The 22,687-nt window shown below is 48.1% G+C and overlaps 1 protein-coding gene across 1 annotated transcript in view; it reads right to left on the minus strand.

Moving 5' to 3' along the window:
- Nucleotides 1–22,687, minus strand: part of RAB26 (RAB26, member RAS oncogene family) — a 760,792-nt gene that overhangs the window by 570,691 nt on the left and 167,414 nt on the right. The gene's annotated exons all lie outside the window — the stretch shown is intronic.

Genomic DNA, 22,687 nt, shown 5'->3' on the forward strand with positions numbered 1-22,687 from the left:
GTGAAAAGAGCTGAAACATACATATATTCACCGCGTTTGGTTTTCAGTGACTTGTTTTTTGCTACCAAAACATGCACCAGGTCGTCTTACACCAGGCGGCTACATGCATACTCTAGGTAGGACTCTGGCCCTGTATCTTGGCCGAAGAAGTACTTCAGACGCTATTAAGAAAGTCAGCACAGACGGAAACGTAGCCTTTGAGAAAACCTAAAGCATAGTTACAAAACGCTCAGAAGTACTATAAAGCCACAAGCTCACACGGATAGACGACTTTTATCAGTGCTTTAAGTGGGCCAGGTCCTTCCAGATCTCATATCTGGCATTATTTAAAACCAGACCTTGAAACCGGACGCGGCCGGTCCCATATTCATGTTTCTAGCATTACAGAGGAAACACTGAAGAGTTTCTCAACAATGACTATTAAACCTCTTAAGCTAGTCCACGGCAGCGTTGTCCTACCAGAACACATCTCGAACATGTATCACATATTTTACTTAATCTGCCTGGGTCTAGCATTTTTTCTTACAACTTATTACTCTCAGTGACCACATACTGTGAACTTAGTGGCCTTTTCGTGCATTCTATAAGAGTGTTTGCTTAGTCCAGGCTGTTGTGTTTCTGTATTAGTTTTACATGCATCTTATGGCTCTTATGTAGTGCATAGTGTGAACTGAGTTGCTTCTAGCTGTCTGGGGGAGTTCAGGCTGGGGATGAGCGTTTATAATGGACCCCAATAAAGACTGACAGAGTTGAGGCTGGCGATAGTGAAAATGTCTCACAGCGCCTGAAAGTGAGTCATAAAGGTGTTCAGAAACCTTGCCCATCCAATCCTTGGCCTCTCTGAAGATCGTACAGTACAGAGTAAAATGTGCTTGCGCCAATTGCAAATTGCAGTTCTATGCGAAAGTGTGTGAAACAGCTACACAGGTTTTGAAATATTGACAGAGCAAAAGTATAAAAAAAATACAGTGATTTCAGATGAGTGGATGTGTTGTGCGGGGGCGGTGAAGTGAAGGAGATACGAGGAAGTACGTGTAGGTGAGAGTGAAAAAAAGGGCGTAAAGGGGAAAGACATGAAGTGCGAGATATGCAGATGTAGGATTTTCGAAAGATGTGCTGAGAAAAACGGCGTAAGTGTCTAACAGAGAGAGACTGCAGAGAAAAGTAGTGTGAAGGGAACAACAGTGGTGGTTGAGACACTCCGAAGAGCACTACCCTCTACACAGAACTTTTCAATGTTTAATTCACAGTCTCATATTTATTTTTAAGTTTAAAAAGTAAAGTTTATTAAGCAGGAAAAAGGGAAATAACAAAACAGCAGGTTCACAATACAATATAATAACAATGTACTGAAAGCATTTGAATAATTATAAGATAGACCAGTAAAATATTTGCTGTTATATGTAGAACACAGGATAAGGCGGATGGAAATAAATAAATTAATTAAAGAACTTCTTATGTAATTAAATTAGAATCATTTTAAACACTAGTGGAATTACAAAAATTATATTGTACATATCAGTGAAACAAAAAAGCAAAACATATTACCAGGTGAATGAAAGCTCTAATAAGAAAACTAATGTATTCAAGGAGATTTAGATACTCCGTCAGTCTCATTTTTTAAAAATAAATATTTTAATTTTTCACAACAAAATAATTTTTGTTACGCATTTATCTGATACTTCTATTAAGTACTGGGCAAGCCAATAGGTCTGGCTTGCGCTGCATGTATGTGGTATGCCTGGATGCAATAACAGAAAGCTCGCAGAGTTCCATACCCAGCCTTCCGCACTGTAAAACACCCGCACAGCTTGTCGCTGCAAGTTCAAAATTGCCTGTTTGTGAACATGGGCCACTTTTTCAACTTTCTAATTCGCTAACGGGGGCCACTTTTATTTTCGTGCCCCCCTATTTTCTGTCCGTGGCAGACCCTCCGCAGGAGACAAGCAACAGAGGGGGAAACAGCACCCCCTGCAGGAGACTAGCTCTACAAGACGACCCCCCCCCCTCCCCCCGCAGGATACTGGCACTACAGGAGAACACACATTATAAGTACAGACCAAGAGTAGAAGAGGACACCGCACCCTCTGCAGGACATTCTGACTACCGGTCTTGTGTATAGAAGGGTATAGCATCCCCAGGAGAGAGAGTGTCACCACAGCCCTGGTGTATAGGAGGACCGAGCACCCCCTGGAGGTGAGTATCACCACAGCCCTGGTGTATAGGAGGACCGAGCGCCCCCTGGAGGTGAGTATCACCGCAGGCCTGGTCTATAGGAGGACACAGCGCGCCTGGAAGTATCAGCACAGCCCTGGTGTACAGGAGGACCGAGCGCCCCCTGGTGGTGAGTTTCAGCACAGGCCTGGTGCATAGGAGGACACAGCGTCCCCTGGAGGCGAGTATCACCATAGCCCTGGTGTATAGGAGGACCGAGCGTCCCCTGGAGGTGAGTTTCAGCACAGCCCTGGTGCATAGGAGGACACAGCGCGCCTGGAAGTATTACCACAGCCCTGGTGCATAGGAGGACCGAGCGCCCCCTGCAGGCGAGTATCAGCACAGGCCTGGTGCATAGGAGGACCGAGCGCCCCCTGGAGGTGAGTATCACCACAGCCCTGGTGTATAGGAGGACCGAGCGCCCCCTGGAGGTGAGTATCACCGCAGGCCTGGTCTATAGGAGAACACAGCGCGCCTGGAAGTATCAGCACAGCCCTGGTGTACAGGAGGACCGAGCGCCCCCTGGTGGTGAGTTTCAGCACAGGCCTGGTGCATAGGAGGACAAACCCCCCTGGAGGTGAGTATCACCGCAGGCCTGGTCTATAGGAGAACACAGCGCGCCTGGAAGTATCAGCACAGCCCTAGTGTACAGGAGGACCGAGCGCCCCCTGGTGGTGAGTTTCAGCACAGGCCTGGTGCATAGGAGGACAAACCCCCCTGGAGGTGAGTATCACCACAGCCCTGGTGCATAGGAGGACACAGCGCGCCTGGAAGTATCAGCACAGCCCCAGTTTACAGGAGGACCGAGCGCCCCCTGGTGGTGAGTTTCAGCACAGGCCTGGTGCATAGGAGGACAAACCCCCTGGAGGTGAGTATCACCACAGCCATGGTGCATAGGAGGACCGAGCGTCCCCTGGAGGTGAGTATCACCACAGCCCTGGTGCATAGGAGGACCGAGCGTCTCCTGGAGGCGAGTATCACCACAGCCCTGGTGCATAGGAGGACCGAGCGTCCCCTGGAGGTGAGTTTCAGCACAGCCCTGGTGCATAGGAGGACACAGCGCCCCCTGCAGGTGAGTATCAGCACCGGCCTGGTCTATAGGAGGACACAGCGCGCCTGGAAGTATCAGCACAGGCCTGGTGCATAGGAGGCCACAGCGCCCCCTGGAGGTATCACTTGAACCCAAGCGCGCAGGAGACAGCTGCACCCCTAGCCCTACCGTGAAGAAAGATACCGCATGCTTTGCCTGTGGCCGGCCCAAATCTGGTGCAGAGGAACTTGTTGCATCCCTGGAGGAGAGAAGCGCTCTTACACTAGCGCACAAGCTGAGACTCATGCTCCCAGAGGAGACAGCCACTCCTGGTCTAGTGAACAAGAACAAGATGCAGGCCTGAATGTTGCCATACCCACGCCCTGGTGCACAGATAGCGCATCCTCAAAGGCACGGCCACTCTAGTAACATTGGTAAGATACTGCGGTAACCGAGAGAGGATTAACCAGCCTAGGCGTGCAGGAGGGTATTACACCCCCCCCGACTGGACGGGGTTCACTGGCTCCATGGTGGCCCGCCGTGCGCCCTCTCGCCATCCCTTGGCTGGTAGCATTCAGCTCTAGTGCAGTCGTGCCAGGATTCTCGGGTCCTTGCGTGACTAGTGGTTACAGTCCATTTTTTTCAATGCATTCTGGGACCTGTAGTCTTCTTGCTTAATTTCATTTTAAAACCAGGACTACAAGTCTGGAAGTCAACGACAAAAGCCTGGAGTGGCGCAGCTCATTACGCTTGGACCTGAGAAACTTGGCAAGTACAGCCACAGCCCCCTCCTGTACACCCCCGGAGTGGTCAGTCCTTACTGTAAAACCCCTCGAGCCCACAAGAGACGTCCCCCCCGCCTCCGGCCGCTCTCCGGCCGCCAGCACTGGCCTGTGCTCCCATCAGGTGGCCAGACTCGGCCGAGCCGCGCGCACCGGCGCTTCACAGACGCCGCGGTCTCCCGGGCAGCGGCGTCTGGGCTTATTTTTAGCTCGGGCTACTTTTCCAAACAATTATCAGGAAGGATTGCAATCATTCGCGAGGTAACAGTGCGTTCCTCGTGTCCACGTCTCCACTTAACAGGCCTTCTCGCTCTTGCAGGCCGGCCCGTGGACCAGTCCAAGTGGCGAAGCCTCGCAAGGTGGCGAGTGAGGTGGCCACTGCGCGTGGAGAGGTCCCTAAGAGTCCCTGCGGTCACCCCCTAGAAGACGAATAATCTCCTCCCGTTGAGCTCAGGGCAGGGCCGGCCCTAGGCATGTGCAAACTGTGCACCTGCACAGGGCCGCCAAACCCCAGGGGCCGCCACGACGAGGATCCGTTCGTGGCACTGGCGGCCCCCTGGCAGGATTTGGCGGCCTCCCTGCTCCGACTCCGGCTATTGCAGCGGCCGGCTAGCCCAGCGTCCTTGTTGTTTACCTCTGCTACAGTACTGCTACTAGTTTCACTTTGACTTTCCCAAATCCCAGAGTCAGGCAGCCAGCACTGGGTCCCAGGGCCGTCAATCTTAGCACTACCATGACGTGACGGCCCTGGGACAGCCCCCGCGGCGCGCAGTGCGCAACTCACACCTGCTGCTTACGTTACGCCCTGTCACGAGTGTGGTGTGGTCTGGGGTCGTGGTCACGAGACGACTGCGTGCGTCGTCATCGGACATCGAGAACTAAGAAAGATCCTGAACGCGCCGGCCGCCACCGACGATCTCACCCTATTTGGACGGTGTGAGAGACTGTGAGAGACTCCCTGTGTGAGCGGACTTGCACTGCACAGGTATATAGACTGTCTACTACAGTGTGACACATTACAATTAATTTCAAAATCAAATCGGCTTCGGCAGCACTTTCTAGTATATTAATGCAATTGTGATGTGGGAGTGGGAGGACAGTCAGGTGCAACTAGTGCAGGCCTCAAGTCGAACAGTGAGTGAAGAAGTGAAGGTGTGGAGCACGCACGTCGTGTAGCAGGCGGGAACAGCCCTTCTGGGACGGAGTGCGAGTGTGACTGAGGAATGAGCTCATTAGAACGCCGGCCCGTATTTGGACGGACGGTGGGTGTGACTGTGACTCCCTGTGAGCGGACTTGCACTGTCTGCACAGGTATAAACCGTATATAGACTGTGACTGTCTACTGACACATTACTGTTGATTACAATTAATTTCAAATCGGCTTCGGCAGCACTTACTTGCAGGGGAATACATCTGTGCCGTGAGATGCAATCATAATATCTAGAGGCAATATAAGTATGTCTCCAGTTGGTTTCTTCTGTAAGTGATCTCAGAATGGAATCAGAGCGGCGTTTATCAGGGTGTTCTCAAGTCAATCTACCCACTAATATGGTAACACTACCTTTGCACTGTAGTATTAAATGTATGAATCTGTGTTGTACCGTATCTGACAGGACATTTACAATGAATAAAGATGGCATCGCTCAATATTTGAAATGACAAAGGCTATATACGTCAGTGGTGGATATGCATGCGTGCGTGCCTGGAGATCCTGGCAGGGTCAGAGAAGCAAAGTCTTTTATTTATATCCAGTTACTAGTATAATGCATTGCAATCAATCAATGTGATGTGGGAGTGGGAGGACGGTGCAAGTAACTAGTGCAGGCCTCGAAGTTGAACAGTGAGTGAAGTGAAGGTGTGGAGCAGTGAGCCAGTCATGCGGCATACAAATAGGCTTCAGGCTGGGGCGATCCAGGACGGGCAGCAACGCCTGGAGCGCCCCGTTATCCATAAGCCACTTGCACGAACTCACCCTAATGATCACATCTAATTCCTATTAATTTAATGAACACTACAAACTGGAAGAAACGTTTAAACAGTGCTTTTTAGAGCACAAAACTAGCTCCATAGCCAACAATATAATTCAATAATTAATAACTGATGGTAAACCACCAACTTTGATTTACAAAGTAGTGCGCTACCCAACTTAGAGCGCTTCAACAGCTCATCAGAGGAGTAAGAGATATATAATATGCAATTTTCAATTTAAAAAAACCCTGATCCTCACCCTTAAACTATCCCCTTTCACCCCCCTCCCCGAATGCACATCCGTTTCACACACACATATTTTAAAATTATTATTATCTAGTGTAACGGTCCACAATTTATCGGCCTTATAAAAATGAAAAGCCCAGTTGGTCACACAGGGATTCAAACACATGATTTGCAGATCACAGGAGATACATAATTCAGAAAGCTGTCTTTCAGTCCATAAAAATGCTTCACCCAACCCATTATAATAGTACACTGCCTTTTATACCTTGTTGAAGTACGTCATATTTTACAATGAGGAAATTAGGAGTGCGCATGAAATTCCGCGCCGCCCACAGAGTTTGCAGAGTTTTTCACACTTTGCGAGATTTCTCAACGTGGGCAGTCGCAGGTGTGCGCTACTGCTCACGTTGAGAAACCTTCCGCTCACGTTGACAAAGCTGCCGCTCGAGTAAAACATCTACTTGAGCGGCAGAAAGAAGCAACACCTCTTGCACTGCGTGTGGGGCCATTCGTGCTGATTTTAAGCGCGGGAGAAACACCTGGCGCTGAAAATCAGCACTGGCAGTGCGACGTATCGCACTCCACCGCTTGAGGAACTCCATATAGCATGGCAGAGTTTTTTTTATCACTTCGAGGAGTTCCGCATACTGGAAATCTGAGTACTCTGCCCAGGCCTAGAAGGAATTCACCCAAGGTAAGAACATTTAGTCAAGTCGGGAATCTAGGACTAGAACACTATTCTCCTGGTTCAACAGTCACCCATTTAGGCAGGAGGCAGCTTCTATACCCATAATGCAAGTGTTTTGGCCAGAGAAATAATTTTAATACGCAATCATAACATATTCCTTCACACTCATTACTAACAAACGTATAGAACTTTATCATGCACCAAGTAAAGATTAGAGACATGATGTGTCGAACAAATAAAGAATATTTGAATTTTTCTCTTCACCTGTTTTGTCTGCATATCTCCAGTGGAAATTGAACACATTTATATAAATTATATAGCACCCACCACAGACTGTATTGTCTCTTGTCTCTGCAGGAATAGATTGTGTTATGATGTAACTCAACAGTATTCTGAAGGTGCTAGAGTTGATAGAGGGGGGTCGTTGCACACAGAACAGTGAAATAACAGAGGGAGGAACAGGGTGTACTGGCCTTTGATGCCATCGGGCAGTCCCATGGGGGGGGGGGGAGTTGGATCCATTGGAGGCCAGTTTTGAAAGCCCAGGGCCCTGCTGGGACCTATGCTTGTAGCAAGCAGTGGGGACTTTAAGAGAGACATGGGGGCGGTAGAGCGAGAGATCAGAGAGAGGGACGGGAGGGAGAGAAGAGAGATTGGGTGGGTGGAAACAGAGAGCTAGAGTGAGAAGAAGGGAGTGGGGCTGATTTGAGTAATTTTTTCCAGGGCAGCATTCCATTCAACTAAAATGAAGCCTCACTAGTTAAGAGCAGGGCTCGAGTCGGGGTACCACGCGGGTGGATGGCGTCCCCCCACTTATTTTACAGGGGGGGGGGATGCCGACCCCCCTGCCAAACAGCTGGACTTCACTCTTTGGCCTCTCTGGGACGAGGAGCTTGGCACTTATCGTGACGTCCCTTCCTGTTGTGACGTCACTTCCGGTGACAGCGTCCCCCCACTTAATTTTTTACGACTTGTGCCCTGGTTAAGAGTTAGTCTAACGTCATGAAAAACAGTTTCACTTTCTAGGGGGAGCAAACCTCACCGTGCCAACATAGCCTCCCCTAGAGCACCGCACCCACTCTTTTGGCCCGAGCCCATTGGCGTGCATTCTCTCATTAGGCTTGAGTCTCATGTCTGCCACTGAGTGAGTCTCACGCTGTGGAACATACAGTAAAACTGTGTCTGGGAGTGCACAGTCTCACTCATTGAGCGTGAGTCTCTCTTCATGGAGCACAATCTCACTCGTATGTGGCGAGTCAAACACCTTGGAGCAGTCAGGGCCGGCCTTAGGCATGTGCAAAGTGTGCACCTGCACAGGGCCGCCAAACCCCAGGGGCCGTCACGACGAGGATCGGATCCAGGATCGGAATGATACATCGTGGCACTGGCGGCCCCTTACCTAGCAGGATTTGGCGGCCTCCGACCCCGGCTTCCAATTTTACTGTCACTTAGTTCCGACCAGTTCCAAGCCTTGACACTGACAGTGAGCCTGTGTGTGTTAAGCAGTTTGTTGTGTATCATTTAACTGGACTCTATGCGGAAAGGACAGTATATTCGTTAGGAGTGTGGCATTTGTTGTGTAAAGGATGTGTACATTTGCTGTAAACAAACACCTAGAGAAGGGTACCAGAGCGACAGAATAAAGGAGCACTCCTATTATTCCACAAACAATAAGAAGCAGAACTATTTTATAAATGGTCCAAACTTAAAGAAAGAGCGGGAAGCATAAACCTAAGAATATGTAATTTCGTCTCGTGCAGCAGCCCTCGTGACAGCTACAGTCACAGTCTTCAGTTTCGTTGTAGCCTGTGCATGCAGCCCCGGATCTTCCTCATTCCTGCTGGTTTTGCACATCTGATGCTGCTACAGCTGCTTCTGCCACAATTTGTGGGCACCTTGTGCAGGCGACACCTCTGCCATCAGACTATGTGTGCACCAATTCTCGGGTAATTAGGCTGACAACAGGGGTGTCCAAGTACGTCCAGGAGGGTCGAATCCCTTGAAGATGTTTTAAGATTGCCACTGACTTATGTTAATTAGTTTCATTTACATTGTATCTGAATGTGTGTTCTGTTTCATACACATTTTGCAATCTCCCCTGGACCTATGCTGGGCATCCGCTCTTACTGTATATCCAATACAGAAAGAACTGCTTCTGTTGTGCCGTTTTTATACTTGGAACAGCCACCACGGCTTCTGTGACATTTTTGGAAGAAGACTTTATGCAAATAGTCTAGCTAAGACAACTTTAGCTCTCTTGTGCCTATAAGTTAATGAGATTCTTCTCATTGCATAAATGTGTAAAGCTTTAATATTCCAAATCATCCTGTGAGGAGCAGGAATCGGCAGACACTATGTCAGTCACTCAGTGCACCTGCCAAGCAGGTACAGTGTGAACACAGAAACAGACTTTGGCAGCTTAAGTTCACCTTCAGCAGTTGAAGAAGAAACTACTTGTGCTAGGTGTTCAGACTATTTACAAGAGCGGTGCAACCTGTAACAGGTACACCTAACCACAACAGGTCGGAGGCAACAGTAATATCTTCACGGATGTAGTGAAACATTGTGACAAAACCACTGCTACCCTCATCGACTGTAGAGGAGAGCGTCCGTCACTCCAATGTCTATGCATGCATTGACACAGTATGCCAGCAGCGGTCCTAGCAGCAGGAGAATGCACGTGCATATACGAATGTGTGACACCTGCAGCCTAAGATGTCATGAAGCATTGGCAAAGAGGACAGTTGCCGAGGCCCCCACCTTCCAAGGAGCCTTGGGGAATCTGAATTTTCTATATCACCTCTGTATATTCTACTTCTCTTTCTAAATAACTCTTTCTCTCTCCGCCCCGTCCGGACCCCCTCTTCAGGGGCCCCCACCTACGCTCCCTGCACAGGGCCACCATGAGCCTAGAGCCGGCCCTGCTCAGGGGCTACCAGCGTGCAGGTTGTAATATTAGTAAACACAGCCCGGGGCCAGGAGATACTAAAATGAAACTGGCCCAAAAATCATGTTTGCACTGGTTGCAGCAAGTGGAGGCAAAGCGTTGCCCTCTGTGACTGCAGGTTAGGGAATCTGGCTTCAGATGCAGTACTGCAAGCCTCATCACCCAGCGCTCACGCACACCACGGTAGGACAGCACTACGTTTGGGGGGGGGGGGGGATATATATATCAAACTTTTTCTTAAGATCTGGTTTCAAAAGCCAGAGCTACTTAGCCTTGAATCCACCTCATACTTCTTTCTTCCACACCTACACTTCCTGCCTCTGTCTCTTTCGAGGGCTCTTTTACAACCAGAGTCAGCCAATAGGAGGAAAGGAGAGCGTGGCTGGTGCTAGCAGGTAAGCCTTGTGCATTCTGTGGGTGGTTGGCTGGTGTTAGCAGGTAAGCCTTGTGCATTCTGTGGGTGGTTGGCGAGTGATAGCCGGTAAGCCTTGTGCATTCTGTGGGCTGTTGGCAGGTGATAGCCTGTAAGCCTTGTGCATTCTGTGGGTGGTTGGCTGGTGATAGCCGGTAAGGCTTGTGCATTCTGAGGGTGGTTGGCTGGTGCTAGCAGGTAAGCCTTGTGCATTCTGCTGGCAGTTGGCTGGTAAGACTTGTGCATTCTGCGGGTGGTTGGCAGGTGCTAGCAGGTAAGCCTTGTACATTCTGCGGGTGGTTGGCTGGTGCTAGCAGGTAAGCCTTGTGCATTCTGTGGGTGGTTGGTTGGTGCTAGCAGGTAAGCCTTGTGCATTCTGCTGGCAGTTGGCTGGTGCTAGAAGGTAAGACTTGTGCCTTCTGTGGGTGGTTGGCTGGTGCTAGCAGGTAAACCTTGTGCATTCTGTGGATGGTTGGCTGGTACTAGCAGGTAAGCCTTGTGCATTCTGCGGGTGGTTGGCTGGTGATAGCAGGTAAGCCTTATGCATTCTGCGGGTGGTTGGCTGGTGCTAGCAGGTAAGACTTGTGCATTCTGTGGGTGGTTGGCTGGTGCTAGCAGGTAAGCCTTGTGCATTCTGTGGATGGTTGGCTGGTACTAGCAGGTAAGCCTTGTGCATTCTGCGGGTGGTTGGCTGGTGATAGCAGGTAAGCCTTGTGCATTCTGCTAGCAGTTGGCTGGTGCTAGCAGGTAAGACTTGTGCATTCTGTGGGTGGTTGGCTGGTGTTAGCAGGTAAGCCTTGTGCATTCTGTGGATGGTTGGCTGGTACTAGCAGGTAAGCCTTGTGCATTCTGCGGGTGGTTGGCTGGTGATAGCAGGTAAGCCTTATGCATTCTGCGGGTGGTTGGCAGGTGATATCCGGTAAGCCTTGTGCATTCTGCGGGTGGTGGGCTGGTACTAGCAGGTAAGCCTTGTGCATTCTGCGGGTGGTTGGCTGGTGATAGCAGGTAAGCCTTATGCATTCTGCGGGTGGTTGGCAGGTGATAGCCGGTAAGCCTTGTGCATTCTGCGGGTGGTGGGCTGGTGCTAGCAGGTAAGCCTTGTGCATTCTGCGGGTGGTGGGCTGGTGCTAGCAGGTAAGCCTTATGCATTCTGCGGGTGGTTGGCTGGTACTAGCAGGTAAGCCTTGTGCATTCTGCGGGTGGTTGGCTGGTGATAGCAGGTAAGCCTTATGCATTCTGTGGGTTGTTGGCTGGTGCTAGCAGGTAAGCCTTGTGCATTCTGCGGATGGTTGGCTGGTGATAGCAGGTAAGCCTTATGCATTCTGCAGGTGGTTGGCAGGTGATAGCTGATAAGCCTTGTGCATTCTGTGGGTGGTTGGCTGGTGCTAGCAGGTACGCCTTGTGCATTCTGTGGGTGGTTGGCTGGTGATAGCCGGTAAGCCTTGTACATTATGTGGGTGGATGGCTGGTGATAGCCGGTAAGCCTTGTGCATTCTGCGGGTGGTTGGCTGGTGCTAGCAGGTAAGCCTTGTGCATTCTGTGGATGGTTGGCTGGTGCTAGCAGGAAAGCCTTCTGCATTCTGCGGGTGGTTGGCTGGTGCTAGCAGGTAAGCCTTGTGCATTCTGTGGGTGGTTGGCGAGTGATAGCCGGTAAGCCTTGTGCATTCTGTGGGTGGTTGGCAGGTGATAGCCGGTAAGCCTTGTGCATTCTGTGGGTGGTTGGCTGGTGATAGCCGGTAAGCCTTGTGCATTCTGCGGGTGGTTGGCTGGTGCTAGCAGGTAAGCCATGTGCATTCTGTGGGTGGTTGGATGGTGCTAGCAGGTAAGCCTTGTGCATTCTGCTGGCAGTTGGCTGGTGCTAGCAGGTAAGCCTTGTGCATTCTGTGGGTGGTTGGTTGGTGCTAGCAGGTAAGCCCTGTGCATTCTGCTGGCAGTTGGCTGGTGCTAGAAGGTAAGACTTGTGCCTTCTGTGGGTGGTTGGCTGGTGCTAGCAGGTAAACCTTGTGCATTCTGTGGATGGATGGCTGGTAATAGCAGGTAAGCCTTGTGCATTCTGCGGGTGGTTGGCTGGTGATAGCAGGTAAGCCTTATACATTCTGCGGGTGGTTGTCTGGTGCTAGCAGGTAAGACTTGTGCATTCTGTGGGTGGTTGGCTGGTGTTAGCAGGTAAGCCTTGTGCATTCTGTGGATGGTTGGCTGGTACTAGCAGGTAAGCCTTATGCATTCTGCGGGTGGTTGGCAGGTGATAGCCGGTAAGCCTTGTGCATTCTGCGGGTGGTGGGCTGGTACTAGCAGGTAAGCCTTGTGCATTCTGCGGGTGGTGGGCTGGTGATAGCAGGTAAGCCTTATGCATTCTGCGGGTGGTTGGCAGGTGATAGCCGGTAAGCCTTGTGCATTCTGCGGGTGGTGGGCTGGTGCTAGCAGGTAAGCCTTGTGCATTCTGCGGGTGGTGGGCTGTTGCTAGCAGGTAAGCCTTATGCATTCTGCGGGTGGTTGGCTGGTACTAGCAGGTAAGCCTTGTGCATTCTGCGGGTGGTTGGCTGGTGATAGCAGGTAAGCCTTATGCATTCTGCGGGTGGTTGGCTGGTGCTAGCAGGTAAGCCTTGTGCATTCTGCGGATGGTTGGCTGGTGATAGCAGGTAAGCCTTATGCATTCTGCAGGTGGTTGGCAGGTGATAGCCGGTAAGCTTTGTGCATTCTGTGGGTGGTTGGCTGGTGCTAGCAGGTAGGCCTTGTGCATTCTGTGGGTGGTTGGCTGGTGATAGCCGGTAAGCCTTGTACATTCTGTGGGTGGTTGGCTGGTGATAGCCGGTAAGCCTTGTGCATTCTGCGGGTGGTTGGCTGGTGCTAGCAGGTAAGCCTTGTGACTTCTGCGGATGGTTGGCTGGTGCTAGCAGGTAAGCCTTGTGCATTCTGCGGGTGGTTGGCTGGTGCTAGCAGGTAAGCCTTGTGCATTCTGCGGATGGTTGGCTGGTGCTAGCAGGTAAGCCTTGTGCATTCTGCGGGTGGTGGGCTGGTGCTAGCAGGTAAGCCTTATGCATTCTGCGGGTGGTTGGCTGGTGCTAGTAGGTAATCCTTGTGCATTCTGCGGGTTATTGGCAGGTGAAAGAAGGTAAACCTTGTGCATTCTGTGGGTGATTGGCAGGTGAAAGAAGGTAAGCCTTGTGCATTCTGTGGGTAATTGGTTCTGTGGGAGATTGACAGGTGAAAGCCAGTAAGACTTACCTGTGCATCCTAAAGAGGCTAGCTAGTGCTCGCAGGCAGTATTGTGCACTCAGGGGACCTGGGGGCTTGGGCGGCAGGCAGGTGCTGGCAGGTAAGCTGTGTTCATTCAAGGATGCCAATTTGAGATTTACCAGCCACACCAGTACATCCAAAATTGAATTTTTGGATATCTGGATTGAACACCATGAAAACATCATTAAGGTATCCTTGTATACTAAACCTACGGCTCGGAACACCTTACTCCAATACGCCAGCTTCCATCCGCGGAGTCAGAGAGATAGTATCCCATACAGCCAGTTTCTTCGTATTAGAAGAAACTGTTCAGATATGCATGACTTCCTGATTCAAGCTGATATCTTGCAGGAGAAACTCCGTTTCCGAGGTTATCCACCCAGATTGATCAAAGATTCTTTCAAACGGGCAAGGTATACTAACAGAGAGGCGATGTTTACGGAAAGAAACTCTGAAAAAACAAACCAGCTGGTATGTGTCACCCGCCACTCGGAAATGAATCACAGAATTAGACAAGCCATCAATTGGAGTTGGCATATTCTGAACTTGGAAAGTGAGAAGACACACTTGAGCCGACCCATATTTGCCTTTAAAAAAAACCCCAACTTGAAAAATCACCTGGTAAGAGGCAAAACTCAAGAAACACCTGAAAATATCCAAACCACTATAACTGGATTGGAACCTGTATATGGCAACCACAAATGTGGGACATGTCATATCTGCCCACAGGCCATCGTGGGTGAAACTGTCAGTCCCAACACTCGCACGATATCTGTACGACGTAATGCCACCATGACCAACTGCCGTACCAGTAACATCATTTATTTGATATTGTGTCCATGTAATCTCCCATATGTTGGGGAAACAGGCAGAGAATGCCGAGTGCGAATAGGGGAACATAGGTCCAACATTAGGAACCAAAAAACTGCAGCCCCCATTGTAGCACATTGGTTAGAAAAAGAACACAAAGAACTGGAACTTCGTTGGTTCATCCTGGAAAAAATAAAGGCCAGTCCAGGAACTGACCCTGTGGGCCTTCGAAAAAAACGAGAGGTGTTCTGGATTTTTTACTTGAATGCTGTGGATAAAGGACTGAATGAAGAATGTCCTTGGCACCAGGCATTCCTGTAAAAACAGCTTTTGAATACATGATCTAAAAAACTGCATAGCAAATAGGGGAGAAAAATATCTTATTATTCGGCAATATTCGTTATTTTGTTGCGTCTCTGATAGTATAAGGGAGATGAATAAATGGGCGCATACAATGGACCTACAGATATCCCAACTGGACTCTTCTTGGTTTAAATAAACTTAGAACACACTCTTTTAAGATGGCCGCTGCATAACTACAATAGTGATTAGGTCCGTCATCTAGCTTTACAGCTCCAAAATAGTTTACCTAAGATGGTTACGGGTTTCCTCACAGGAGAATCGAGTCTGTCATTGATTTTTACAACCGAAACACAGCTGATACAGTTTGACTGTGGCGCGAAGAACTGCGTATTTAAAGGCGAACAGAAACTGAACGGGCGAGAATCCTGTCTCCCGCTGCAGTAGGTCGACCTGTGTGGTCGACGGAACCCCATCTAAGGACGATTGACTAATCTTTTAAGGTATGTGTATCTGACCGGTATTTTGTTTTCTAGACGGAATCTGCTAATCCGCATACGTAATTGGCTCCTTACTTTCTATCTCCTATTAGGAATCTCAGCTTTCCGCTCTCCCTCTTAGCAGAGAATACGGCGGCGTTACACCCTTTCGTTTCACAGTATGTGTATCTGACTGACATCGCACCGCATTACTTAGGAGATACCTGTGAAACTTTATACTTAGTTCTGGCCTTCTTTCTCCCACTAGAATCCCTGATTGATAGCTACCTGTTCTTCTAAACAACAAGAAACACGGCGGCTTTAGGCCATTCCCACGACAACTGGCTTACCGTCCACGGATTAGTTTCGTTGCACAGTACTTCTAGATAGCTAATCTATCCAGGTAACGGAATTTCGTCATTTACTTTTTTAGCACGTTGACTTAATAGTTGGATTATGGCCATAATGAGTGTACCCTTTCTCTGCTAGGAAGTATCTCCAAAATTATTTATTCCTCGTTCTTTGAAGTTTAACCAACTTTACACTATCACCAGAGAGCGTTTACAAGAACCCTTCAGGTAACCCGTTAAGCACTAGCTCATTTTTTAGCTTAATTTGGGACCGTAGGAGTTTAGACGACGTGTGAGCTTAACCTATCTCTAGTTGGAGTTAATATCGAATTTTGTCTTAGAACAAATATGAAAACGATACCATAGTCTTGTCAAAACAAATGTTCATTTAAAACATTACTTACCCCCGTGTCGTCTTGTGACTTATTTATCCTAAACTGTGTTCTAACCAACATTACATTTATGAGGTTCTAACTTTGTCTTAACTATAGGACCACTACCATCGGTGTCCAGCGAGAATGGAAGTAGAGAGTGTTATCCTCCCTGCGTAGGACCTCTAGTCATAAGCAATGGTGTCCTTTTGACTAGAATATAGGTAAACATCACTCTACAATCTTCCTTCTTTGTGATGTAAAAAAATGTTTAAAATCAGACCAAAAAAAATCTTTTTCAAGTGGGAACAATATCTTGTTCTTATCGTGCTTGCCCGTTTATTGTACTAAAATCCTAAACACACCTGAGAAATTATGCCGATAAATTCCCCCTGTCTTCCTATATGTGATAATGAATGACCTGTTCTACCCAGAGGTTGGGTTGACCTCTACTAATGATCATGATAACTTGCCTTCAAAGATCCTTGGCCCAATTGTAACAACTTGGTCATACGCGCGCCAGAATGAATGTGCGTATGTATTTAGAATAATGTGTATACATGAGTGTTGCTAGGATATGTACTCAATGGTTCATTTAGCTAAGGTTATCATTGTGCCTTTTACAGATTTCACCTAACCGGGAATCTGTCCGAGGGAGTGCCACTAGGTAGTTTGGCATTGCACAGCCACAAAAAGTCAACCATATATGCATCACACCAACAGATAATGTTGATTAAAAATGTTAAACTGAATAAATAATGTTGATTTAAAATGTGAAAATGCACTAAACAGTAGAAAATGTATGTTTGAATACCCTATATTGGTATTGTGTATATAGAACAAAAATCTAAGACACTGTTTTTATTTTTCAGATTTTATACTTGTTTCCCTCCCAGTAAACAACCCCCAGCCCTGACGAAGGTGCGGCCCCATTGGCCTGTCACCGAAACGCGCGTCGGCTTGTGTTTCCAGGAATACGGCACTTTGTCCTATTTCCATCAGGACCCGTATTAATGTCATCTGCCTGGAATAACATCCTGATTTATGCAACAAATTGACCATCTATGTGTTGCACACGCCAGGACTATAGGAATGAATGGAAGAATGAAAGCTGAATGATAGAATATTAGGTAGACTAAAAATAGAAAACTGTGAATATGAGAGTATGATTGAAGTGTGGTTTGTTACTGGGTAGGTCTTAATGTAGCATGAATTTCCCTCCTTTTCCCTCTCCCCACCAGTGTACGTTTTTTGATGTCCCAAAAATATTACGTGGATCTAAAATGAAATCTATTTTTGTACATTTTTCCTATTTCAACTCAAAGAATATAAAAAAATAAAAATATATATATACTTCAAATATTTTCTCTTGAGTATACTTGGATTGACTATGTTTTTGTCATGTGCAGTGCCAGCTCCTAGACTTATCACCCCTTATATATTGTTTGGATCCTCTAGTTAGGACCATTATATTTCTAGGCAGGGTTGCTTTCTTTTGTTCTATTTTCATTCAAGGAAGGGTCTGGTGACTGCTAACAATTACATCTTTGGCACTAAAGGGAGAGGGGCTGCTGCGCGCTATCCGGTCGGTTAGCTTTGTGCATCCAAAGGGGGCTCGGGTGTACCAGCAGTTAAGCCTTGTACTCTCAAGGGGGTAGCAGGTGCTAGCAGTTAAGCCTTGTGCTTTCAAGTTGGACATAAATTAGGTGAGGGGGCACCACACTTACTAGTGCTTTGAGAGTGGGTCTGTATGGTGCCTTCAAAAAGTGGGATGAGACAGATTCTCCGACAAGGATTCAAGAAGGAAGAAATGAGTGTTTAGAAATTCACCTACCCACCATCAGCAAAGACGGCTAACGTTTCGTATGGAATTGGAACATGGTGTGCCGGTGGGTGGACACTACCGCCAAGGAGTCGATCGCTCCTGAACCAATCTCCTATGGAATTCTCCAACTCAGGAAGAAGAGTCGGCCTCTGCTGCCAGCCACCTTCAGAGGATTCGGGGTAAATTCAGGACCATTTATGAGGCCACCATGCTATCCCTCGAAGTCTACAGGACCCGCGCAGTAACACATCTATAGATCTTCACGGTAGAGGAGACCCATCGGACCCCACACTACGCATGACAGTCGGGCGCTGCTGCCGTGAAGAACAACTAAAGGGTATCAATTGCCTTCCAGTAGACAAGCTTCACCGACTTGGACTTCTATGGCCTCCCAGAATTCACCTCTCACCTCACCAAGATGACAGCGACTCTAGGGAATGGGGGATGCGCCTTGGTGCTTGCGGCCCTTATCCCAGACTATCGGGCTTAGGTCCTCAGGGACTTTTCGTCTGCCTCCCCCACCACATTTCTGTTTGCAAGTTGACCCTTAAACTTACCATCCAACAACAGGCTTTGTCCTCAGAGCTCTCGGCAGCGTGACGTGGAGATGCTGAACTGCTTGGGTTAGCATCTTCCATCCCTCCCATCTCATTTTGTGGTTGAGCCCTTACCTGTTTTGTTTTATTTGATGTGTTATGCTTTGTTTATTGTATCACATTTTTCACTTATCGCGCCAGGATACTCTGTAGTAGCAGAGCGCGTAATAAAATATTTTATAACATAACATAACTTCTCTCTCTTTCGCCATGGTTTAGTTTTTGGACCCTTACTTTCCATCTTTCTCTTATCCTTTGCCAGCTTTCCAAAAATGTATTGTACCATTTTGTCGATTTTTAAAAGCATGTTTCAGTGGGATTGCTATACATATCTATAAATCAAGGTGTAACCTCAGAACAGTAACTCTGTTATGGGCCAGTAAAGTTACCACTGTAAGTCAACTGTGAGCAGAAAAGGTCAACACAGGTCGGCTTTCAACAAGCAGAGGAACACCTCCCCTTCACAAAGTGCCAAACTATTATGTGAAACATCACCTGGAAAAAAAGGACAAATCTGCAGGAGATTAAAGGGCAGAGAACAGACACTTGCAGGAAAATGTCAGCGCCAGTGGAAGAGGCATAAATCATTTACTTGCCTGAGTGAGTGGTTAATCTATAACCAGATGTTCACAGGGCGCTGCTCTTCAGAGCCCAGCTTTAATATGTGCAGACCCCCATCGAGAAGCAGCAGACGTCCAATCAATACTGTCCGCTAACAAGATATGGTAATCTCACAGCGGCAACTGCCCGGTGCATCCTGGTCTTGTGAATAAATATGTTAGGTGGGTCTTAAAGCCGCAGGAGCGTTTCTTGTGGTCACTTGGGATGAGCAGCAGAACAGCTGCCCACTGTCACCAGCTAAGTGCGGGTCACTTGAGCTTCCAAGCTGTGGAGCGCGTATGGCAGAGGTGGTTGCTCTTCGAAAACTTCACTTCAGGGGAAACTAACTCCCGCAATGTGGGCGGATTGGCTAAATCCGAAGCCTCCACCTAGCACAGTTCGTCAGTTCGCTGACGCGGCTAAGTTATTCCCTAGGTGTGCGCATGTGTGATGATCGATGTACATGCTTTCTGGATGACGTTCGGCCATTTTTAATTTCTTTATACACCTATCCAAGATGGCGGACTACACCTGGCTCAGTAAATAAAAAAATTGTTTTCAGTTGTGCTAAAGCAAATTTCTAAACATAAATTGGCAGTCCAGTGAATGGAGCTCTTGGGAGCTTCAATGAATTTTTAAAGACTTTGAAGGAGTGGCTAAGCAATTTAAAGAGCAAGTGTGGGAAGCAACGTGGAGTGGGCAGGTGAACATGGGAAGAAGCAACACATGAGAAAGATAGCAACACAGAGTGCGAGGAGATGCACATGTGAGCAGTACATGAGGGAGAGAGTAGCACAGGGCACAGAATGGTCTATTTGGAGGTTTGGGGGGCAAGCACACAAAGCAAAAAGCCGCAAAACACATTCTCTCGTGGAGCACTTAACTAAAAAAGTAAAATGTACTTTCTTAACAGTGAGCAATGGAAGGATAGAAGTCATCCAATCAAAAGGATGGCAAAGAGGCTCTGCTCCAGGAGAGGGGCAAACAACCAGAGGAAGGCAAGCCAACGCATAAGAAACAAGCAAACAAGAGTGACAATAAAGCCAACCAGTGGCACGCAATGGGCGGGCTGTAAACCACTGTAGGTTTTTGGTAAGCCACAATAGATCCCTTTGCTACAAGACCTAACCAGTGGCGTAGCTAGGCCTTTTGCCAACCACTGCGGTCCCAGGTCCCAGCTTTTGATGCCCCCTGTGGCTGGAGGCGCTGGCAAACAAATCATGTGTTTTCTGCTCCGCACAGGTAAGACTGTGGGGGGAGACCGCCATCCCTAAAATTCTTGCCGCCCAGGGCGGACCACCCCACCCCCTAGCTACATCACTGAACCCATCTAGTTATGAGAATGTGAGCAGAGCAGGGCTTTTACTAGATGGAATATTGAGAGTACCAGCGGAAAGCACCATGTAATTTTACACTCGTCGCCCTCTTCCCCAATTATTGATTTTCGGATTAAAAAAATAATATAGGTTCATATACACTTTCCTTGAATCTCTACACAACAATTCTGTTCAAGACGCAAGAATAGACAAAATAAAAACAAGTCTTAATTGGTGACCATAACATCCATACCTACAGAAATTGCATGTTTTGACACAAAACGAGATTTAGGAGCAGGCCTTAACCCACTAAAGGTACCAATGCGACATGCCTTCAAGTTTAGGAAGCATCAGAAGGAGGAAATAAACAAATTAAAGAATGCATGCACAAATCCCGGAAAGGCGAGCTTTTAGGGAGAGTTTTAGTTTTCAGAGAAGAAAAGTGGGAAGAGGTGAAGCCATCAAACGCTGTCACGCTGTCGAAAACAATCCCACACTTCTAGCAAATGCACCATGAAAAGACACGCCCCCAACCTCCCTGCAAGGAACTAAATCAAGAGCTGCTAGAAAAACATACTCATTGAAATCAGTTTGGGTGGAAAAATAGGATTCGTTTTTTTTCTTTTTAGAAAGAAACTCTTTATTGAAAAGTTGTTGCACCTTAAGTAGTGGAAGGTACATAGGGAAAGGACAGTTTTGAACTCTGAATGTACAAGACTGAACTGCCCACCAATCAAACAACAAGCCCGGGTAAACACCCATTGCTCCTTCAGGCAGCCCAGACATCACAAACCCCAGAGACAAAAGCTAATGGCAAAGAAAAAGACTGGTTGGCAAGTGGATTGCTACAGCAAGGACAGATATAGGGAATGACATTCCTGCATCTTGCAAAGACACCACCACACTAAAGGGTTTCAAGACTGCATCGAAAATACTTCTTGCAATGTAACCTGTCTTTCTGTCCTTGTGGGTCATACAACAGCCATCGGATCCCACACCTGCATCCACTGTTTCTTATTTCCCCACGCCAGAAAACTAGACTGACGTCTAGTGTATGGTGTGCTTTCTGATTTAATATATACAAATAAAGACGGACAAGGTTCCTTCCTTGTCCTCTGTGCGCTTTTTTGCTCCGCCAGCCTTGTGACAGTAATGCTATGCTTTGTACAGGGTGTGAGTGTTTGATTGGTTCAGATGCTCCGTCCATCACCACCCCCTTTTGTACCGCTTTGTTCGCCATAAGTTGGCAGGGTATGCTCAGACGCGAGTCCCTTGCTCACTTTGCCACTGGTTTCAAGCAAGCCTGGCTGAAGACGGCTGGAATGCCAGAAACCGGTCCTCGGAAGCTTGTTTCTGGTCCAGGGAAGACATGGCTTGGCAGTTCGGGCTGGACTGAACCCATGAGGCACAGGGTCAGACTGATTTGCATATGGCCGTGTCTGAACTGGGGTGGCAGAGTGGGCTAAAGAACGGTGATGGATTAAACCCAGATCTGTTGACTGGGTGTGAGTGTTTGATTGATTCAGATGCTCCGTTTATCACCACCCCCTTTTGTAATGCTTTGTACAGAGGCAGCCAGAGAGCTTGAGCTATTCTGCAAGGGCTCCTGGTTATGTAAAGGCATCTGAGCGATAGAATGAAATGTAGACGGTCCTCCTTCCCCAGTGTCTTCGAATGGATTCTTTGGTCCCTGTGCTACTGGCAAAAAAACAGCCCCCACGGTGCTGGGGGCTCAAGCTCCAGGCGGCCCCCTCCGGCACTGGGCATAGCCCCTTGGCCTGCTCCAGGCACCCCCTCTGGCAAGACATTTTTTAGGTCCCCTTGTTTGGAACAACTTTGAATTGTATTACCCACTTTTATGCTAATTGTAGCCTGCATGATGCCAAACGTCCGGAAACGGTTTTCACACAAAAACATCGGAAATGTGTCTTTCCCTGGACTCCAAAAATCCTTCAAATTACACTGGGAAAAGAGAGAGGGGAGAGAAGTAGAGAGAAGAAGAGAGATTCAGATGTAGAAATAGAGAGAGGTGAGCTAGAGAGACATGACCTTTCCGCTTGGAAGGTGGGGGCACTGGGCACTTGCCCACTTTAACAATGTCTTGAAACCTCCCTAAGGGATCTTCCTTCATCAAGAACTCACATGGATCCATCTCCCAGCATGGCCGAGAGCCACCAATCACACCAACGAACACAGAACAAGGACCACCTTCCATCTACGTAAACCTGTGAGCGGGCCTTCCATCAGTTCCATACTCATTGCACTTGAGTCTTCATCTCCTTGAACATATAAAGTAAGATATTGATTTGACGCGGAAGGTAGGGAAAACTAATAGCGTTCAGTTGTTTCTTTTAAGATATGAAGGCCGTCTCACTGCATATTCATGTGGGTGGGGGGAACAGGTGAGGGGTGGGCATGGAAATTAGGGAAAGGCCAATAAAAAGGATGGCAGTGAAGAACATGGCAGCCTTGTCCAGTTAGATGGAAGCTGGAGCAAGCAGATCCTGTCTGAATGG

The sequence above is a fragment of the Lissotriton vulgaris genome, chromosome 10, assembly GCF_964263255.1.
Source record: "Lissotriton vulgaris chromosome 10, aLisVul1.2, whole genome shotgun sequence".
Classification (NCBI taxonomy): domain Eukaryota; kingdom Metazoa; phylum Chordata; class Amphibia; order Caudata; family Salamandridae; genus Lissotriton; species Lissotriton vulgaris.